This window comes from Caretta caretta, chromosome 16 (genome assembly GCF_965140235.1).
Source record: "Caretta caretta isolate rCarCar2 chromosome 16, rCarCar1.hap1, whole genome shotgun sequence".
In the NCBI taxonomy this organism is placed as follows: Eukaryota; Metazoa; Chordata; order Testudines; family Cheloniidae; genus Caretta; species Caretta caretta.
The window spans coordinates 20,189,356-20,210,059 of NC_134221.1; positions in this window are offsets into that span (position 1 = coordinate 20,189,356).

Below are 20,704 nucleotides of genomic sequence, written 5' to 3' on the forward strand. Positions count from 1 at the left end.
CTAATCATTTAGGCTCAGAGCCTCAAAGGGATTTCAGTGCCTAAATCCCACTGATTTCTGTGCCTCAATTCCCTATCAGTAAAATGACGGTAGTAACACCTCCCTACCTCACAGCGCTGTTGAGGAAAAATATATTAAAATACATAAATCTGTTAGTCTTTAAGGTGCCACCGGACTCCTCGTTGTGTTTGTGGATACAGACTAACACGGCTACCCCTCTGATTAAAGTTTGAGTTACACTCAGATGCTGTGGTATGAGAGGCCATATAAGCACCAGACAGATTGGTAGCAACTAATGCTGAATTGGGGTACTCCCAAGCACACGTAAAGTGTGAAAGCATCCCAAATTGATAAGGATCTTTCTAAACGCCTTAACCAATGGTGCCCAACTGTGATGGTAGGATACAGACAAATGCCAGTTCTCTAGAGAATGAGTGATTTCACAACCCTGATCTGAACCTCATGCTAAGGGCCTAAGCTAATGTTGCCTATTCTTTGTAGGATGCTAATTATCCAGACAGGTGTGATCCTGTCTGCCACAGCAGATGTTACTGTTAACATTGCAAGAAGAATGGTGAAAAACAAAGAGGAGGAAAATGGGAAACCTGAGATGCTACCTGCAAAATGCCTGCACACATTATTGTATCCCCGTTCGAGGGAAACCTTCCCTGACCTTCGCTAACTGCATACCAGAGGTATTAGCATTTAAGCACTTGACAAACTCTTCCAAACATTGGCCTGAAGTATAGACGAATTGCTTTTGCTGAACAGCGATTATAATTCCCCCTGCAGATCCAGATTTTGACAAGTAAATCTCATATTTTAAACACAGGATTAAAAATTTTTATTACTACAGTGGGGATTAAGTAGAAAAGCCTCAAAATGTAAATCTGCAAAGTAGGAAACACAGGAGAATAAAGTGAAATCTATTGTTCAAAATAACTCACATTTAACCTCTTGTCACCTGGCACGGAAGCAGATCACAATCAGTATTGGCCCTAGTTATAATCAACCAGCATTTCTTGTTTTAAACTTTCACAGGGGTAGCAGGCTTGGAATTTTTCCTTCTTGTTTTTGAAATCCCTCCAGTTCTAGATGGGGCTGTATTGCCACATCTCGGAATAGCGGCAGCAATGAACAAGGAATCCAAGCCAGCCAAGCCCTTTTGCAGCACTAATTTTGTCTGATTGCTGTGCCATTCATTTCCTTGGCTCATTCTTTTTGAAAACAAGCCACTTTATTAAAAATTTTCACTGAAGAAGAATGTTAAGTATAACAGTTTATCAATGACACTTACCCAGAGACAACATTCCAAGCCTGAGGGCTTGTGCTAAGGGGGGAAATCCTGGCCTCAGTTAAGTCAGTGGTGTCTTGGCCTTGACCTCAGTGCAGTTGGGACTTCACCCAAGCGGTGATGCCGATTCAGATATTTATTGGGGAGCAAATTCTGGTCCCCAGGCCCTGGATTGAGGCACAGCAGGGCCAAATTTGAGCATTGTGACCACACAGCCAAGCGCCATCCACACCACTCGGGCAGCAGCAGTACTGATTTAGTATGGGACTACTGCTTAAAAGTGGACAGGCCATGGCCCTGCTGTCTGAACGGCCTATGGAACTTTGAGCAAGTGCAAAATCCTTGGGGGGCAGGAAGAGGGTGTTTGCCCTAACTGGTGCCACTGCATTCAAAGTCCCTGAGTATGAACCTGGGCTAAAACTAATAAAAGGGAAGGATGATCTTGTGAATAAAGCACAGGCCTGGGAGTCAGGAAGCCTGGGTTTCTATTGCCAGAGGGACCATGGACTTCCTATGCAGTCCCGAGCCAGTCGCTTGTGCTCTGCCTATGAGACCCCCCCTTTTACAAAATGGTGGACAATATTTCTCTACCTGTGAGATGGAGGGTTAACTCATTAGTGTGCAGGAGGGCATTGGAAATCCTCAGATGAAAGCTGCTATGGAATTGGAAATAATAATTCTTATTTGCCGATTTGGACCAAGATAGAATTTGCCACCCTGAGACACCCCAAGTTTGAAAACTGGGCTCAGCATGCAGTACATCTTCACTCAATGGAAATCCCTCTAACGGCAATTGAAAACGCCAGTGGTATGTTTGAGCACTGAGAGTGGTGAGCATTACCATTGTAGTTGAACCAGTATAAGACACGTGCATCTAATGGAAATCAGAGGGATATTTCTTCATCTATGTTCTGCCTCCCCTGCCTCCAATATATTTTTGGTCTTCCTCTGAATTATCAGATATTAGCCACTGCAGGAGTCAGAGTGGATACAGGATATAGAGCAGTGATGGGAAACCGCTTGTGACCCATCAGGGTAATCTGATTGTGGGCCGCAAGACATTTTGCTAACACTGACTGTCCGCAGGACATTCCCCGCAGCTCCCAGTGGCCACAGTTCACTGTTCCTGGCCAATGGGAGCTGCGGGAAGCAGCAGGCTGCAGGGACATGCTGGCCCTCACCTGCACAAACTACTCTTCGTACTCCACAAATCGCCATCAGCGGAGAACCTCTGGAAAATGTGGACCATTTTCGGTACCTTGGCAGTCACCTCTCCCAAACAGCCAGCACTGACACAGAAATTGAATACAGGATCCGCCGTGCCCGCACAGCCTTTGGAAAACTACTCCAACGAGTCTGCAATGATAGGGATCTACAAACAGGTTCTAAGATCTTGGTTTACAAGACAGTTGTCATCCCACCCTTCTCTATGGGTGTGAGACCTGGGTAACCTACAGACGACATCTCAAGTGGCTGGAGTGGTTCCAGCAGTGCTGCCTAAGGAGGATGCTCAGGATCAGCTGGGAAGACCGACGCACTAACATCAGCGTTCTTTCTACAGCCAACTTCAGCAGTATAGAAGCGCAGGTCATGAAACACCCAACTCTGCTGGGCTGGCCACTGTGTACGTATGCCTGACACTCGCCTCCTGAAGCAAGTGCTCTTCTCTCTGTTAAGTCAGGGAAGAAGGGCTCGTGGAGGGCAGCGGAAGCATTTCAAAGACGTACTGGAAGTATATCTTACAAAGGGAGTCATCGACCCAACAAACTGGGAGGACTCAGTGCGGAACAGAACACGGTGGCACCACACCATACACCAAGCCACAGCTCACTTTGAGGAGAACAGACGAGCTCATGAGACAGAGAAGCGACAAAGGAGGAAAGAAAGGGCACAACGCTCCAGCCAACAACTACATCTCCTCCAAGATTTCACTTCTGTGGGAAAATCTGCAGGGTAAGAATTGGGATCTTAAGCCACTTAAAAGGCCACCAATGAACCCCCTTGGCAGACATCATCCTCGCATCAAGGGATAGCCGAAGAAGAGTATTCTGCCCCAGACTTTACTGAAAATTAATGAACATCTAATATCCAATTAGCTATTGGCTCCTCTTACTTGAGGTTAGGAATCTAGTAAAACCACAAGCACAATCTTAAATTGAATGGCTCTGAATTCCTTAATTTCAGCTGATGCAGACAGTGGGAAAGCTGAAGTCTTTTTCTGGTGCTCTTTCCAAATTAGTATTTTCTGCCTCACCCATGAGTGCGTATTGGGTCTTTGACTTGTTTTTAGGATTAGCAGTGAAATGGCTGATAAATGCAAGTCTTCAGAGGTTCTCCTGCTTGCTTAAGGGAAGTAAATCTATCTAATCATAGGTTAATTACCAGCTATTTTCGTACTACCAGCACATTCTTAAAAAACAAATCAATGTCTAATAAACGATTTGGGTGCATCCAATAATTAAACCCCTAATAGAAAGCACTCACCAACTTCCCCAGTGCTGAAATGAGCCGAAGGATGCTGTTTTATTATAGTGTCAACACAGGCCCGGGTGTCTTTTACTCAGGCAGGTGATTCTTGCTCGTGGAAGTGAGATTAGACCTCTGCATGCTTATTTAAACACCCATTATGGGAGGGTGCTAGGTGCTAGCACCCTGAACTGAGATGCAGAGCTATTTTGCTGACTCACCTAATAGTTTGGGTCCTATTTCTCCAACCCAGGAGCATAAACTGTCTTGCATTGTCTCACTAAGGCAAAAGCAACTAGAGGTAGGGGAAGAGGCCCTGCTGGGACCAGAGAACATTTAGGCTCAGGGTTATGTTTTATTGTTCTTGAGTAACTTTAGCCCTTCCAAGGGCTTTTGATATGGCCCTTGTTAACTTTTAAACTGTCTTCTTTTCTAATTAAACTTAAATTGACAGTGCATTCCAGCCTGGCTTGCAATCTATTGTTTATTTTCCTTGTTGACATAAGTCAATATAGTGATGCTGCAAAACAACAGGTGTCATTTAAAATTTTTTTTTCCTTTCCTCCACATAATTGATCAATGTTTCTGCTTGCTTGTGTGTCTTCATCCCACAATGTAACTATGAAGCTCAAGATCAGAGTAATGAAATGCATCTGGACTGTGCATTGCAGGAAACACAGGCCTGATTTCTTAGCAACTCAGGTCAAAGGGAATTGTGGATGCTCAGAACTTTTGGAATTCAGGCACCACCTTCTTCTATTTAAATCACAGAAAACAACTTTTCAGTATACAGGCAATCAGACACCATGCTCATGGACCTGGTATAAGAACCTAAGTAGACTAGGGTAGCATAGCTGTTTCTTCCATTTCTTCCAGTGATGGCTTCTCAGGCAGGACTGGCTTTGCCTTTGGTTGGGAGTCAGACAGGAATGGCTTTCAAATTGAATATAAATGGCACCTTTGCCTGGCAGTGTTACTCACTTACTTTCCACTCACTTGATTCACACCACAAACCAGGAGACCCTACCGTTGTGGCTATTTCTGATTGAAAGGGAGCCTGCAGGCTTGAGACCTGGGATGTGCTTTTAAAGAAAACAACAACAATGCAAAAAGTTTGGTTTTAAATTAATGCAGTTTTGCATCATCCAAGTGTGACTTTAAAACCTGAAATAAATATAAAACATGTGGCCTGTGGTTGCTGCTCCAGATTGGCTCAGAAACAGAACAACCAGGTGGAAAACAGGCAACAATAATTTACTTCTGTTCCAAAGGAAAAACTTAAAAAGCTTTTAAACTGCTCAGGTTTGTATATTAGGCATGCAGCAAGCAGATGTAATTTAATCCCCCTGCCTCAATTCTGTTTGCTCTGCAAAGTCCAATTGCCCACAGGAAGGCCTGGCTCCCAGCGTCGGAGCCCATTGTGAAGGGAACACACACATCAGTACAAGTAATTAGTTTCAGGGATACTATTACTCAGAGGACTTTTGCAATTCTGGGAAGACTTGTTCAATGTGTGTGCACAGCATTGCTATAAGAACACAGGATCTGCTGCACTGGATCAGACTTTTGGCCCATCAAGGCTGGTATCCTACATGTGCTTCAGATGGCATAAAACCCCACAAAGCGCCTCTCCAGCTCCCCAGTGCTGCAGATGAGACTGGGTGGCAGTTCCTTCCACAATCGGTAGACGTCTGAAGCATGGAGCGCCGCTATCCTAGCTGGCTTAGGATATGAAATCTGTGGCTGCAAAATTCAGACCCAGCCACAGATTTCAAAGTTCAGGAGGGTTTGGATGCAGGGTTTTGTTTCAGCCCATCACATAGAGGCAGACACCATCTGCCAATTTCAGCCACGGAGCCATGTTTGGATTCCAAACACCCTTAACTCTGGAGAAAGTTTGGGGTGGGGGCTGACTTAGGCCCATCTATGGGGCTAACTCTTCATAACCCTTTTCAAAATCCAGCCAGGACAGGCAGCTCTACAGCCCTGTAAATGTGTGCTCCACAGATTGATGTCACACAATGGAAGGGGGGGGGTTCCTCTTTTTCTAAAAGTAGCTACTGATAATTTCATCAACTGACCCCTTGTTCTCATATTATAGAAAAATCAAACCTGGAAGGCAGTACCCTGACTTAGCTCACAGTCTTTTTATTTTAATTAAAGACACGCAACAAAGAGCTCTATGTGGAATGGTCACTTCCTGAAAGGCAAGTACGTGTTTTCAGGTCTATTTCTCTATGTATCTCTATACTGTTGCACCTTTTGGCCAGTATTAACTGGTATTCAGGCTCTGGCCAGGTTGTTTCTGTTACGGGGGGGAAATGATGATACAGGTCGGATATTTCTTTGGTGCGATCCTGTTTATTTACAAAGAAAGAATGTTCATAAAGTCCTGTTACCCCAATACAGTAGAAACAAGCAACAGCAGTTTCCTTGCTCAGAAAGCCAGGTTTGCCTTTCCAGTGAGTACTGGTCCCCAAAGCAGCTGTCTCCCATTTTCCTCTGCACTCAACTGCTCTCATTTTCGGATGTCTTTCGGCAGCTGTCTCACACAGACTCTCAATTGCAACAAAACACCCTAGCCTCTGTGTTTTACTGTCAGTCCCAGGGAAGTCCCAGTCCTCAGCTCACATGGCTTAGAATCTGATCTGCCTTGGCATACATCCCATCCATTGCCTTGGGCAGTGGGTTCCTACTGGTTTCCAGCTATCACTACATCAAAGGGCATATAGTTGCTCCTTTCATGTAAGCTGAAAGATGCTGAGCACACCCCAAGTTTTAATAAGGACTGAGTTTGCCTATTGATCAAACACCTGTTTGTGGCAGCCATTAACCTCTTCCAGCATAACAATATAAACAGCCGTTTATATTCCCTGATTTCTGAGTATAGTGAAAAACCGTTTTGTTCTCTATTTCTACAATGGTGAAAGTGGGGTTTAGTGTATAGGCTGGTTTCAGAAGTGTCGCTAGAATCCCTTTTCTCAGACTGTGAAAGCATGTAGTGCTGAGGACGAACAATGTTTCTGTGGTTAAAGCACTGGGCTAGGATTCAGGAGATCTGGATTCAGTTCCCAGCTCTGCCACAGACTCCCTGGGTGACTTCGGGTAAGTCACAATCTCTCTGTGCCTCAGTTCCCCATCTGAGATAATCCTTCCTTTCTCCCCTCTTTTATCTGTTTAGATTGAGAGCTCTCTGGGGCAGGGAGTGGCTCTTACTAGGAATTTGTACAGCGCCTTGTACAATGGGACCCCAGTGTTGTCGGGGTGCCCTAGCTGCTCCTGTAAGACGGACAATTAAGTAGATATGAGAAGACATTATTGCCATGCAGCAAATGAAGAATGTTGATTGAACACTCACTCAAGCCATCACACCGGTTTTGCTCAGCTCTGAAAGCAGAGTGTGTTTCAATGGCAGTTTTGCTTGGGTAAGATCTACAGGGTTTGGCACCATTAAGGGCAAGAACCAACATGGGAAGGAAGGCAAGGCCAGCACAGGGTTGCCCCATAGTTTTTGTTAATTACGCTCCCTCCTGGTCTTTACTTTCACGGCTGCCTGGGATCAAATGTCCTGCTTTGCGCCAAAAGCCCTAACTCACAGATTGCAGGTTCTGAGGGGAGTTTGTGTTACATTCAAAGGTAAACACGCTGCCACTTCTGAGCCTGTGATAATGAGTTTGGAACCATGTGCGGAGCAGGTGGGCACTGCATTGCTGTGTTAACTAAGGTGACAACTCCCCCCTCCTCCTCCCGGTAAGAAGAGAGGCTGCAAAATGGCATTTCCTGAAGTCTGGCACACAGATGCATAGAGGAGACGAGGCAGCAGTGGCAGGAAGCGGGGAAAAGTCCAGGTGTGCATGGCTTGGGTGATGTCAGCTGAACTCTGCCCGAGCATGATGAGGCTTCCGGGGCGGGAAACCTTATTTAAGACACCTCACAAAACCTCCAGTTCACCCCACCATTGGGTCTGGCCGTATAGGAAGGGGGCAGAGTAGAAGCCAACTGATGGAATGGTGCAGTCCCTGACGTCATGACAACAGGAGAGGCAGAGACTATGGCTGCAGGGCGACTCCATCCCAGCAGGCCAGGAGGTGAAGGGTAGTAGGGTCTCATGATGGCGAGAGCGCGGGAGGCCCTTTGAACCCAGCATTTCTGGGCTGGCTGTGGCAGGGGGGTAGAGGGCTGGCTAGGGAGTTCTTGAACTCTACAGTTCTAGACTGAATCCCCAGTTCTGCTGCAGGCTTTCCTGTGAAACTCTTGTACAAGTCAACCGTGCCTTGGTTTCCCCACCTGTAAAATACTTCCCCGGCTCGGCGCCAGAGGGCGGTGTCGTGCGCTCTGATGTGCGCAAGGTCCTTTGAGCACCTCAGGCAAAGGCGCTGAGAGAAGGTAAAGAAAATACGTTGTAAAAGGCGACAACAAAGGGACGGGCCTTGGGAGGGCCTGGTCCCAGGGAGTGAGCTGGCTTCCTTCCAGAGATCAAACCTGTGGGATATACACGAGGATTGAAGGGGACAAAACATCCTTCAGAACATGAATCTGCTTGGAGGAGATTAAACTGTGCAGAGCCACAAGACACAATGTGCTCTGCCCTCCTGAGGGAGGGCCCCCTGGAATGGCTTTACTTAGGATGCAGGTGAAGGGGGGGTGCACGCTCAGTATCAGCTTTACAGGGGCTGGTGTGGGGAGAGGGGATTGGGAAAGGGAAATGACAATATGCGGAGAGCTGCCCTGAGCCCAGCTGCTGACAAGACTCCAGCCTGGTTGCTCGGAAATCCAAGGTGCTACCGGGCTGCTGAGTTAACCATCATCCGGCCACCATGCTCCGATCCTTCAGGGATGTCTCACTCCTGCACCGCTGCAATCCTCTTTTCTTTCAAGGCATCGGGCTGGTCCATGCTTTTTCCTCAAGGGCTCTGCTGCCCCCTATTGGCACACCAGTGCTAGTCAGCCACCCCCCCCCACCCCAAATCTCTTCTAACCACTGCAGACGGAAAGCTGCCAGTTCTCTCCTCCTCAGCTAAGACTAGGGGATGTTAGGCCAAGCCTTATTGATCAGGCTATATATTACCCATGAATAGTCACTCCCTGGGCCAAACCTTGGGATTTTAAAACAGGTTCACCAAATTGTCAATTAAATGCAAATCAATCCTTAGCCATTTATCAACGTGTTAATCCGTCCATGCAGTCCGAGGCGAAGAAAATCAATAGCTTTCTGTCACTGGGGACCAATCGAGGAGAGCTGGAAGACCAACATCTGCTGTATCAGGGCAACAGCTGAAATTTATAATCACAGAGAAAAATTGCAGCTTGCCAGGAGACATTAGCAACTTCTGAAAGTTACACCATTGAGACCGGGGGGAAATAACGAAGAGGCCAGTCACTGGGAGCCTTACAGACGCAGAACGGAACCCTGTCAAGATTGCAAGGAGATTTCTGTGTGAGTAGCCTCTGATTTATTGAGGAGAGATAAATCAAGATTACTGTTAACAGCGCAGATCAATGTATTAATGCAGGCAGCTTCCAGGAATCCAGGGGGCACCATCAGCATCACGGCAAATATTATACAGTAGCTAAGAATAAATGATCTGCCAGCTGGATCTCAGCATTATACTTATTGAAAATGAGGCCTTGCTTTGTGCAATGAAAGAGCCACAAAGTTGGTCCATATTTGGGGATAATTTTTTCATTCCTTTAGCAGATGAGTCAAAATCTTAGATTTTCCCCACCCCTTTCTACATGATGTGTTAACCTTTTTTTATTTTTTTTTTAAAAGAAGTGCACATAAGACGTCCAGGTATCCTATTTGGCAGGAAGTATCGTGGTCAGAGATAATGCAGAAACATGCATGTCTTATGGTGCACATCTAAGCTTTAAGAAAACAGTGCATTCTATTCCCCATCCGAACGGAGAGAAAGCATCTGATCACCTGAAATGCAAGACACACACTAGCTCCTACATTCATTCTAATTATTATCTGAATTATGGTAGCAACCCCAGGCAACAGTCAGGACTGGAGCCTTATTGTGCCAGGTACCAAACACACACACAGAAAAATATGACCCCTGCCCCAAGACCTTACAGTGTAACCTAAGACAAGGAGAAAAACGCAAGTAAAAAGCAACAGGAGAGGAGGAAGGATGCAGGTAACAGCAATAAGAACATGCAATTCCATAGGCTAGCAGTGTGCACTGTTGAACAGAGAAGACGATACATACAATATAGGCTTAATCCAACATCCATTGAAGTCAGTATAAAGACTCCCATTGACGTGAGAGTGTATTAGAGTGGGTGCCATATTAAAAAGAGAACTCATCACTGTCTCTCCCCAGCTTGGAAATGTTTTTGTATCATCAAAACAGCTTCTCTCCATGCTTCCGAGTCCTGAGCTTTGCCTAAACCACCCCGTTCTATTCTATTTTATTCAGGTTCTTAGACTGCGTTCATCACCGTAACATTGAGCACCTTCCTGTAGTACATTAAACAGTGAGACTAACATTTGTCCATTTTTGTTTGCTGTCTCATGCTCTCCCCTGGGGGAGAAGCATGTGCAGTGGAGGGTCTTGTTTTGGGAGGATTTTAGTTGTTTCATTTTAAATATCCATGTTGCTACATATTTATGTTAAGGAAGGCGAGGTCAAAGAAATGTGCCTGATGTCTGGAGCAGAAGGTGATAAGCTTTGTGATGCAACGAGGTCTACATGTCATCATGCAACAAGACCTCACATAACAGGGAATACGGGAGGGCCAGTACCCCCAGCGCTGTGGGATGGAAGTCAGGCATCTGCTGAAAGAAGAAAACGGTCTGCAAAACTGCAAGCAAACAAAAGTTACATGAAAAAAGTTACATGAAGTTTTGCAGGCCTGTGACTAGGAGGAGACACACTGGCGTCCAGAAGAACAAAAGTTACATGAAGGGTTGGGGCTGTATTTAGCTGCTCACAAATGTTTAACTATGTGAGGCATACCAGAGGCATACCAATTTAAGGGTACATTTTATTTTTCAGACGTTGTTCTTGATGTGAATAGTCACATGCAGAGTAAACAAGGTCTCTCAGCACAGGGCAGGGATGGGTCCCATCCCAATGGATAATGTATAAGGGTTTAGAGTGCCTCTTCCCAGAGCCTGGGAGGTGAAGAAATTACTGCCCAGTTTTGCAGGCCTGTGACTAGGAGGAGACACACTGGCGTCCAGAAGAACAAAAGTTACATGAAGGGTTGGGGCTGTATTTAGCTGCTCACAAATGTTTAACTATGTGAGGCATACCAGAGGAGATCCTAACTCCTTTAGACAGTGCTCCTTTCTTATCTCTTGATGTGCTCTCTTTATGCTTGGTGTGCAGTTTTATTAGAGGCACTTCAGTTTTTCATTGCTTGTTATCACTTTTCTCTGGGAAGCACCATTCTGCTAGCACTGCAGATATCCACTGTTCTATGCAATGCCAGTTGAATTTCTCACATTATTCTTACTCTGACCTAGTTATCAGTGCTACCGCAAACAATTCCATTTCTAATTAGCCCATTTGTTTACTCTTCAGGTTTGTATTTCTTACGTTTTAATACTGGACTGTCTAGCATGGTGGTCAATGGTCTCACCTGGCAGCTGCTTTCTTGCAAATATAAACAAGTGTATAGGTGTCAGAAAAAAAATCCGTCTTTGGGAAAAAAGAAGGCTGGAAGAGATTAAAAGGACATCTCTTTAGGAATAACTGGGAGTTAGCAGCATGGATATGAAGTGGCATGTCTGGGCTTATCACCCTTGGCTCCATGGAGTCAGTATGGCCTGGTAGGTAGAGCAGTGGATGGGGACTTCAGAGAGCTGGGTTTTACTGCAGGCTCTACCACAGACCTGCTTTGCGACCATAGGCAAGTCATGCCTGTGCCTCAGTTTCCTCCAGCTGCAAGATAATGGTAGTTGTGCTTTGAGGTATATAAAAACACCAAGAACTAGGAGTTATTGCTTCTGTCTGCTGGAAGAACAAGGAGGAGAAAAGCAAGGCTATAAATGGCTCCCAATTTAAGGGTACATTTTATTTTTCAGACGTTGTTCTTGATGTGAATAGTCACATGCAGAGTAAACAAGGTCTCTCAGCACAGGGCAGGGATGGGTCCCATCCCAATGGATAATGTATAAGGGTTTAGAGTGCCTCTTCCCAGAGCCTGGGAGGTGAAGAAATTACTGCCCAGTTTTGCAGGCCTGTGACTAGGAGGAGACACACTGGCGTCCAGAAGACTATTTCCCAACAGATCTACCAATGTAGAGCCTAGCAAAAAGCCCATTTTAAATCAATGGGAATCTTTCCTTTGACTTCACTGGGTTGGAGTCAGCTCCATACAGCTCAAAGACTGACATTTCTAGCACAGAAAAGGTTCTTTTGCCAGAAAGAGATTTCCTTTAGTATGTTTCTTGGAGAATGTCAGAGAAACATTTGTTAGAAATCATCTCTCCAGTGATATTTGTTCTCAAAGTCCTGCCAAGATAAGAGAGCAGGGCACATTCACCCCTCACATAACTCCATTAAAGTCCATGGAGTTATTAGTCAGGGATAAGAGGTGGGTAATACTGTGAGGGAGATGAGTGTTTTTGCAATTAATGAAGTACTCTTAAAATGTACCCAACTCAGTGTCCAGAGATGGTAATGACAAGGGCAGGGAAGCGACTGAGATTGGTTGTAGAAGCTTAATGGGAATGAATTCTTCAAACTTACCCAAGACAACACGGCATCTCTCTCTAATGAAAAGGATGATCTGATTCTGGGAAAGCATTTTTGCAATACAACACAGCAGATGGAATAGGAGTTTAAAAGGGTGCAGGCTAATATGAGAGGGGAAGAAAGGAAGAGGCATACCCAAGAGAGGAAAGATATAGCTCTTTTCGAGGAGAGAGAAAAACAGGCAGAGTCAATGAGTTGGAGAAATGCAGGAAGGTTGGAGTTGCAGGGGAGAATGCTCTTGCACCAATAGGCACCTAAGTATGGTACTACTTGGGTAAGTGTCTCCTCCAATCGTGTTTGGTTTAAGGTGTTCAGTTGGGAGAGGGAGTTCAATGACTGTCAATGGAATGAGTATCAGGGGGTACTGTGTTAGTCTGTATCCACAAAAACAACAAGGAGTCTGGTGGCACCTTAAAGACTAACAGATTTATTTGGGCATAAGCTTTCGTGGGTAAAACACCACTTCTTCAGATGCATGGAGTCAAAATTACAGGTGCAGGCATTATATGCTGACACATAAAGGGAAGGGAGTTACCTCACAAGTGGAGAACCAGTGTTGACAGGGCCAATTCGATCAGGGGGGATGTAGTCCACTCCCAATAATAGATGAGGAGGTGTCAATTCCAGGAGAGGCAAAGCTGCTTTTGTAATGAGCCAGCCACTCCCAGTCCCTATTCAAGCCCAAATGGAATGAGAAGACAACTGCCCTCCAGCCCATCCTCATTCTACAGCATATTGCCCTGTCTGTCTACAAACTAAGTGATACAAGGAGTGGCACCAGGAGGAATCTGCCTCTTCCTGTTTCCTGGCCTTGACGACTGTCATGGCTGAGAGGTCTCAGGTTTCCAATACACCTTCTCCTTGTGCCACTCTGCCATACCCTAAGCCATCATATTTACTGGGAACCCTATTGAACAATCCAGATCCAGATGGTTTTAAAGTTGGTCAATGCTCAGAATATCACTTTGGTTATTTCTTTATAAGGCAGCTAAACAAATATAATTTTATGTCATGAGAAATAAGCCTGCTCCACCATTCTTTCATGAAGCTCTCTGAACATTAGAATTCCCTTTCCAGAAGCCTACCCATGCAACCTAGCTTCTTCTGGAAGAATTTATGGTATGAAGTGACTGTATCAGGCAATGCCTCTGAGTTTCCCTTAAAGACGTATTGACTGGAAAACTTGAATAGTAAGTGGCAAGGATCTGAAGAGTTAAAGCTCGGGAAGTGATTATCATAATCTTAAACAAATGAACAGACTACTATTGCCTCTCAGAAGAAGACTGTCTGGTGGTTAATGCACTGGACTAGGAGTCAGGAAATCTGAAGTTAAGTTCAGCTTCTGCCCCTAAATTCTTGCACTTCAATTCCTCATCTGTCAAATGAAGATCATAGGACATCCTGTCAGTCTTGTGTAATTACATTGTACCCTTTTTGGGGCTGGGACCATCACAGCATGGGTATTTCATGGCACCTAGCACAGTGCAGCCCTGCTACTGGTTGAGGCCCCCAGGTGCTACTGTAATATAAAGAATAAAATAGAAACAACTCACCAAGGTGAATTGAATCAGATGAGAAAACTCAGTCAAAACCACTGTGTTTTCCCCTCCTGCGTTGACTGGAAAAATCTGCTTGGGTTAGTTCAAAACTGGAAAAAAGTCAAGAAATCTAGAGAGAATCTCAAATTTGCAACAAAAACCTGAAAGTAAGCAAGTTTCCCGATTTTTTTTCGTCTTTTTGACAATTTTGTGCAGCTTTAATCACAATGTGCTCCAATATGAGGCTGTTCCATCACCATATTAAAACTCTGTCTGCTTCTGGTCAGGATTATAACTGATTAATAGCAGCATTTCCACAGAAAAGGAACAAACGCTGCATCTGATCAGGGCTTCCACTTTAAGGAAGACACCAAAGACCTGGCAATAGACAGAAGGAATAGTTAAGTATATCACTGACCCTTTTAGAAATATTGTTATAGTTCAATTAAATAGGAAGGTTCTCACTGGCTTTTCTTGATAAATCCACACCGTGCCTAGCTTTTGTATAAGTGCTGGGGAGAAATGCATACACAGAGCTTCTTGCTTCCAACTAATTCTGTGACAATTAAACAAAATAAAATAGTATGGCATTTTCTTGTAAAATCTGGTAAAATATATCATTCAGAATCAGGTTGGTTGGTTGGTCTTGGTTCCCAGATTAAGGAATTAAAGATCGACTAAACTCTTCTCAAGTATTTAAGAAACGAACCATCTGTATAAGAATCTAGGACAGATTACACTTAACCTTATTCCGAAGCAAGAGATTATAATGAGAACAGCTATTGTAATTAAGATGCTGCAGATGCTGTTCGCTAAATATTGAGCAAGAAAGGAGATGCTGGGGTCATGTAACTTGTGAGGGGAAAAAGTAACACAGGACTCTCCTAAATGACACTCCAGTTCTTGTCTGTGAAAAATATCCCTCTCCAATAACTTCACCTAAACTGTTACATTAGTTCAGCAGTGGTTGACATTACTTGTAAGTGATGGTCCAAATCCAGAGCTGGTTGATTTCAGTGGAATTGAGCTGATTTACACCAGCTGAGGATCTCAATGAGGGTAGTTCTAAATTGGCTAGCTCTAAATTTCCTGACCATTTAGAGGAAGCAAATGCACAACTCATTGCAAGAAGAGTTGAACAGTACTCAAAGTTGTGATTGCAACTTCAGGTGTTGGAAAAGCTCTATAATTATTTTCCCTTAAATTTATAATTCTCTTTGACATTCATGTTATCTTCAGAACTCTCAAGTGAGGCACAGGGTGATATATTTCACAGTATAACATAGTATAAGCCATGGTCATTTTGCTTTCACACAGCATAGAGTGTGCTACTGGGAGTGAGAATCCCAGACAGCTATTCCAACTCAATTTAATTCTCAATTTAAAAAAAATACAATGCACATTACTATGATCCCATGGAAGTATTTTCTACCTTGTGTTCTTGAACAGCAAATGAAACTCTGAATAAATAAAAGATTTGATCCAACCCTTTCACTTAAAGAGAACATAGAGCCTCATTTCAAATACAGATATGTCTATGTTGAGCTGATGATGGAGGACTCTGGAAAGAAATTAGGAAGATGGACTTGAAATCAATGCAAAAGGGACAGTTTCTGAGAGTCTAGTCAGCCTTTCTTGTTTATAACAGGTCCTTAAATTTTGGCGGAATGTGGATAGAATGGCAGATGCCAATTGAATTCCACGCCAGCTCACAAGCACACTTTCTCTTCCACACTTTTCAGGATTGCATTTTAGGACTTTAGAGGATGGCTATTGTCAAGCCAAACTTTGTGGTGTCCCACATGATGGGCTCTCAGCTCATTGGCAGCTGTCATCACAAGGTCCAAAGGCTGGAAGTTGAAGCCAGATAAATTCAAATTGAAAATAAGAAGCAACTTTTGGACAGTGACAGTAATTAACTATTGAACAAGGTAGCAAGGGATGCAGTGGATTCTCCATCACTTGAAATCTTTAAATCAAGATTAAATGCCTGTCTAGAAGACGGGAGCTAGCTCGACGACAAGTTAGAAGTCAGATGCATAAATCACTGGGTGAAATTCTCTTGCCAGCATTATGTTGGAGGTCCAACTAGACAACCTCTTAAAAAACAGAAAGAAAATCTATGAGCTCTAGTTGATCACTCCAGCTGAACTCCAGAGTCAGAAGATATTTGGGATCCTTCCCTACAGTAATGCTCTCCTATGAATGTGGGAGGTGTTTTTCTTTGTTTTAAAAGCAACTTTTATAATTACAGTACCTGTAACTGCTACAAGAATCAGGCACAGGCAAGCAATCTAGGAGATTAAGATGATGAGGGAAGGGTGTCCATTCCTTCTCTCACTTTAAAGATTAGTGGAATCAAAGGATTGTCCAGAAACCTTTTTCTGAAGGGAAAGTAACCAATCAAATGGCAATATGAAATACTGTATGTGGTGCATAGTCTCCATCGATCTTGTGTTTTGCCTGAAAAAAGGAGTCCTTATTAATGCCTATAGGGTGCTTTCAATCCTGACTCCTCCCAACACCTAAGGTTTAGGCATCTCAGAGTGTAGATAGATGGATATTGCCAATTCAGGTTGCTGTTTTTTTATGGGCACACGTGAAAGTCATTTTCCTTGTGACCTTTATGTCTGGCAGTTAAGAAAGATTTTTGCCTATTGTGACTCTTGGGCATAAGATAAAATACCAGCGCATTAATCTCACTGACCTTAGGAAACTGTGAGCAGCAATTCAGTTCCCATTGGGAAACACTTCCCTGGACATAAGCAGATCTTTTCCAAGTGTTCATCTATACATCTTGCCATAGAGTGTCAGTTTGATACAAGGCCGGGCTATAAATGAAGTGTTTATTAGACAGCAAGTTTCTAAGGGTGGAAATGTTTAGGATCTAAAAACACAGCAGTATTCCAGCACAGCAAGTTTCAGAATGGTACAGAGAGGACTGGGGGTGGGAATCAACAAACAGAATTTTAAAAAATTTGTTTTCCTGAAGTCATTTCATGGATTTTTGCTCTGAATGAAAAGCAGGATTTTTCCTCAATAAAAATGGAAGTTTTTTTTTTAATGTAAAAAAAGCCCTGCAATAATTGAAATTATTTGGCCCCATGAATGTGAAATTCAGAATGCTCCTACTGTATTGGTGAAATAAGACCTTTGGGAGAGATCACAATCTCATGTCCAGAGAAATGAACTTGTCCCCGGTCCTGCAAACAGCTAGCTGCACACAACTTACCCTGTTGGCACTAGGTGATCATGTCCCCATTGGAGGGATTTTTTTCAGGTGGTGGGGGGTTGCCACTGTTGTCCCACTTAAACAGCAGATATTGCTATTCATTATCATCAGGCTAAATCAGTTTCCTGGGTGATATTCCAATACAGCAGCCACACTGACTAAGTGAAACATACTGTAATGAGTTTCTCTGCACAGTGCTTGTCACCCTTTTCAGATTGCATACACAGGGAATACTCACTCAACCACCACTGAAATGCACCCACCTCTGTGTCGAACATGTCACCTATTTAACAGCACACATCAATGCCATTGTGTAGTCCCCCCAGCTGCCTTACATCAAAGAGTGCTGAGTCTTGGTAGTTGGAAAAATAATTATGATTGGTATTGATCATGTATGCACTGCATGTGTGTTCACACACCTCTGGCTAAACTCCTTAAACCCCATCCTCCTCATGCATTGGGCTGCAACAGATTCTCTACAGACAGTCTCTTATTCAAAAGGCGTCATCAGAAATCAGGAAGGGTATCTACAGACTATTACCCACTAAATAGAAAATGTCCCCAGATATGAATCTGTATTCTTTAAACATGGGAGAGCATAGCTAACCTCTATAGCTTTCACTCGACTCTCCTTCCAGCTTTTTTTTTTCTTCCCCTAGACAGGTTGGGAGTTGCTTATAAGTGAAAAACTGATCACAGTGAACTGTTAAAACGTGTTTCCATCAGTCTAGTTATTATTCAGATATGACAATGCAAGGCAGTGAGACCTAGGCATACTCATGTGGAAGCATTTAAATATAAAAAGCTTTGCATTTCCATCCCCAAACAAATTCTGCAGTGTGCCAACAAATGAGACTCTTACTGGAATACACATAAATCATCTTGTTTGTGACAAATCCTGAAGAAGGGGGGAGGGGGCAGAACAGAATCCCATCCTAATTCCCCCAAGGTGCTATTTATTGAAATTAGGCAGCAAGGATAAACTATAGCTGGATCAATAATTATCTGTCTAATATAATCAAGTGCCTCCTATGAGAGTCTGCTGGTAAGCACAGCTCCCCGGCCAACCCCTCGGGCAATGTTTCATGCAATGAACTAGACAAGTGATTCGAATGATGGGAATGCAAAGCAAGATGTGTCTAGCTCAATGGAGAGGGGCACCCTGACACCGTTGACGGCTGCCCATTTGGTTTGGGATGATGTTTTGGTAGCTATTATTTACTATTTGCATTATGGTAGCGCTGTACAAACACACAGTAAGAGGCAGTCCCTCCCCTGAATACCTTACAGTAGAAGACCCCATGCTGCAGTGAACTCATTGCGGTACTAGTGCCTAAATGAATAATCCCTCCCGTTAAATAGTACATAAGAGATGTTTTTGTGCCTAATGCTATGCTGTCCATTCTGGCTGAAGACTGGGACCCTGTCAACTCTTCTGCAAATGCTTACTCAAAGCATGCACAAATTTTAAGTAAGTGTTTGCAGGACTGAGGCCTAAAACTATTAAAAGATGGTAACTTAATACACTGGGATTATCATAGGAGCTCAGTAGGTGCGCCTGAGCATGCTTTACTACTAAGGAAACACTCCCCCCAAAAACCCAAATAACTAATAGAATGATGAGCAAGAACAGCTTCCTAACTCAGAGAGGTGAGGAGCAGAAGCCACTGTGTCATACTCTATGGAGAAAGCCATGCAACTGTAAACCACTGTCCTTACCCCCTCGATATCAGAGTGAGCAGCACTTTAGAAATACTTATGATTAGACAGAGCTAATTTAAGTCCTCTGATGGGAATGGAAATAGAAAATGTTCTGTTAGGTTTCTTCTCTAAAATACATTTCATGCATTTCAATGTCAATTATGGAGTTTCTTAAATTTAACGGATTTTGCACTCTGTTTGAAGTCTCCCCTCAAAGCTATTTGGATAGAAATCCCTAGTTAAATTGCAAATTAGTCATTTACAAGCAACTTTTCTCTGTTTCTGCGGTTCAGCTGTGGAATATTAAAGGCCGGTAGGTGTTACTCACGTTACTCATCACAGCAATAATGTGATATACTGCTATGAAAGTCACTGAAGAATTCATCAGTTCCATGACAAACAGTTCCATGTGCGTGTGTGTAAGTTCACTGCAGTGCTAGAGACTGACTAAGCCCATCCTACTTTTACTAGAAATAGATCACTTCATGATCCAAGCGTATGTTTTCCAACCTTCGTACAGAAATGTCTATTTGAAATACAGTCAAGCTTTGGCAAATTCAGTTTCAGAACCTTCCCGCCCCACAGAGGCTGCATATGTCCTTGATTCTAGTTAATGACACACATAATTTATGATCTTCTGATGCTTTAAGATACACCCCTCTTCCCCCCCCTGTTAAATATAGAGCATTTTAAAGATCTGCCCCCTTCCTGTGCTGCCTTCTCTTTTCAAATTAATTTCTTCAGCTTGCTGGAGGAATCTACAATGAAGGGTCATGTGTGAAAGTGACCTGGAGATTTGGGTGGTTAACATGGGGGTTTTTTTTTTCTTTAGAAACTTCACATTTTCGATGAATGGCAAAGTAAATTATTATAACATAGTGAAAATGAATTACACCAAGACAAAACAGCCAACTCAAATATTCTGCATAGTATCCTCTGCAGGTCTTTCTGAAGAAGTTCACCCACAGGGCAGTTAGAAATGAGGAATAACTGACCAGGCAAGAGGTTAATCCAATCACACTGTACCACGTGCATAAACTATTGTCTCTCCTGTTGACATTTTGATGTGAAAGTTGAGCCCTAGTGTTACCCATACTCTTCAGTCAGAGTTGTCAGTTGATTGACTCACTTGTGGTCCAGTTCTTATCTCATGTACAACTCCATTGACTGGGCTGATGTAACGGCTGATTAGAGAGAGGAAGAGGCAGGCCCATTGATTCCAGAATTACTCCTGATTTGCACCAGTAGGCGAGGTGTTGATGAGGTCTTTCTAGGATTACCAGCATTATTCCTGAATGGTGTGCAAGGGTGGATACATTGGAATCTTGCTTGAACCTCATTGTCAGAGAGATTTATCAGACCTTCTCTCCCACATCTTTTAGGAATCCCATGTTGCATCCTTTGTTTGTCAGGCAATCATACATTTGCAGTGCGTGGGCCCTAGTGAGTGGGTCCTCTACATTCCATCTCAGTCTTTCCCTCCCCACACTATAAAACTCACCCTTAAATACTGTAGATTTTTTTTCTTATTAGGAGTATTGTTGCCCCCATGCTTATTACCTCGCCCCATACGTTTTTATTGGCACAACATGCCCTCACTCAGGTGTATCCGTCTGAACTGGTCACTTGCAGAGTTACTTTGTAGATTTGTCTTTATGAGCAACTGTTCCTCAGTTTCTGCATTTCCACTGTAGAATATTAAAGGCCAGTAACCGGGACGGGAAGTCAGACATTTGTAACAATAACACAATCTACTGCCACC